A 3,044-nucleotide genomic window follows, 5' to 3' on the forward strand; every position below is an offset into this window, starting at 1 on the left:
TGTTTTCCTTGGTCATGGTGTCTGTTCACAGCAGTAAAACCTTAACTGAGACAGCCTGGGTTGCCTAATGGAATCCTGTCCCTTCACCCCCCAAAAAAACCTGAATTATTTTGGTATGTCTAAGCCAATTAGTATTTTATTTATCTAACAAGTTATCATGTAACCATTAGAATTATTCACTGCATGAACTAAAGTATTTTTGAGAGGTCTCTCTTTGTAGTTCTGGCTATGTTGGCTATCATTATTAGACCAGGGTGTCCTCAAACTCACAAAAATCCACCTGCCTCTGCCTCCTGAGTGCTGGGATTAAAGGTGTGCACCACTATGCCCAGCAAATATTAAGTGGAAGTTTAAAAGTATGTTGCCTATGATTACAACCACTTGAAAATGTATGAGCAATATCAGGTAAATATAAAGGAAAACTACATTGATATTGTATCAGACCCTGGTTAGAATGGCTATGTAAAGAAAACAAACAAACAAACAAACAAACAGGGCTAGTGAGATGGCTCAGAGGTTAAAAATACTTATTACGCAAACTTGACATAAGTTTGATCTCTAGAACCTCCCACCATGGCAAGTGTGTGACACACACACACACACACACACACACACACACACACACACACAGAGTTTAAAAGACTCCAGTTCTCACAATAAATGGAAGACAGAAAAAATTTTTTTAAAAGAAAACAAAAAAATAACTTAAGTATGTGAAGATGTGGGGGGAAAAGAACCCTTCTCCACTGTTGTTGGAAATGTAAATTCAGCCACTCTGGAAACCATTATGGATGGCTCCCATAAACTAAATGTAGAGCTTGCATATGATCCAAGTATACCACTTCTGGGTATAACTCAAAATATCAAAGTCAATATACACCAGTGATACATGTATAGCCATGTTTTGTCATACTTCTATTCACAATAGCTGTGCTAAAGAACCTGTCTAGATGCCGATAAATGGATAAAGAAATGTAGTATATACACACAAAGAAGTTTCATTCTGCTAAAAAGAACAACTGACACCCTGCTTTGGCAGGAAAAGACATGAATGCTAGTCACCCCACCACAGCTGAATAATCCAATCAATGGGAACAGGATAAGTGTACCACAAAGACATGTTCCTAAGGAAGTCCCCTGTCCCTAAATCCTGATTGGTGGGATAACTTGGCACAGGTATTTGTGGTTTTGAAGCTCAAAAACTCTATACCATTCTGGCTTGGGGTTACAGTTCAGCTCTCTCATCTGTTCTGCAGTCCTGATCAATCAGTAGCAGCCACAACACAATGAATTGTTGTCATTTGCTTAAATCCTTGCGAAGACTAATGTTTGAAGATGTCGTCAGCTCCTGTGTCTGTGCTGTTGTCCCTGACTGGTCAGTTTTTGTTGCCGAAATCAAAATAAAGATCTTGCTTTGCTGGACTCCTGTGACTGCTTGGGTTCTTTTGGATTTTTGGATCCTAACAATCTGTGTCATGCCTGAGTAGCTTAACAATCAACCGGTGTATTTTATAGTTTTGGTTGTGAGCCTAGCTTTTAACGGCTGAGCCATCTCTCTAGCCCAACCAGTGTATTTTAAATCCTAAGCAAAATAAAAAATTCCATTTTAAAAGTTCAATAAAGAACTACATTTTGTTTAGCCCTCATAGTCTCTGGTAATGTTTGATGTGAGTCAGTAGCTTGGATCACAAAAGAAATAAATTTGCTCTTATCAGGAAGGCGAATTTGTCAATTCAAAATGAAATGGAGAAATATTACTCAAAACAGTGTTTATATTTGAAAAATGTCCAAAGCAGATGCTCTAATTCTGATCTAGGTGTTTAGAGTGTGTAATACTGATTAGGAACACTTCCGTCGTGTCAACTGTCACAGCAGCTCTATTATCATTTTATTGTAATTCAGAATAGGTCGTTCCAAAGCCATTACAAAACAAACACACAGCTAAGCAAAGATAATGGAGGCCAACTAAACTGGGGCTGGATGCTTCAGTGCTTCTTAGATGAGAGAACAAAATACTCACAGGAGGAAATATGGAGACAAAGTGTGGACCAGAGACTGAAGGAAAGGCCATCCAGAGACTGCCTTACCTGGGGATCCATCCCATACACAGTCACCAAACCCAGAAGCTATTGTGGATGCTTGCTGACAGAAGCACAATATGGCTGTCTCCTGAGAGGCTTTGCCAGAGCCTGACAAATACAGAGGTGGATGCTCGCAGCCAATCATTGGACTGAGCTGGGGGTCCCCACTGGAGGAATTGGAGAAGGTGCTGAAGAAGCTGACGGGGTTTGCAGCCCCATGGGGGGAGCAGCAGTGTCAACCGGCCAGACACCGCCCCTCCGAGCTCCCAGGGACTGGGCCACCAACCAAAGAGTACACATGGATGGACCCATGGCTCCAGCCACATATGTGGCAGAGGATGGCCTTGTTGGACATCAGTGGGAGGGGCCCTTGGGCTTATGAAGGGTTTGATGCCCCAGTGTAGGGGAATGCCAGGGTGAGAAGGCAGGAGTGGGTAGGTGGATGGGTGAGCACCCTCATAGAGGCAGGGGGAGGGGAATAGGATAGGGGGTTTCTGGAGGGGAGACCTGGAAAGGGGAGAACATTTGAAATGTAAATAAAGAAGACATCCAGTAAAAAAAAAAAAAAGAAGAAGAATGGCCCTTCATCCTATGAATTCAAACATTCATGCTAAGCATGACCTGGTCAATTTTTTTAAATCAAATGCTTTGGAATTAATTTTCTTCTCCTCTCTTGAACAAAACTGTACATTACTAGTTCCAGGGCATCTAACGGAAGTAATCATCTCAGGTTAAAAACCATTCCCCTCGAAAAAACAAAACAAAACAAAAAAACAAAAAACAACAACAACAACAACAAAAACCAAAACCCATTCCCACCTACAGTAATGCAAAAGAGCTCACAAATGCATCATGCAACTGATTAAGAAAGTATACCAAAGACTTCTTTGTAGTTGATTGCTCTTTATTTATAGACAGACAACAATACTGTCAAACAACTTTTGCTCTTGGTCAATTAGTATT

Source organism: Mus pahari, chromosome X, assembly GCF_900095145.1.
Source record: "Mus pahari chromosome X, PAHARI_EIJ_v1.1, whole genome shotgun sequence".
In the NCBI taxonomy this organism is placed as follows: Eukaryota; Metazoa; Chordata; class Mammalia; order Rodentia; family Muridae; genus Mus; species Mus pahari.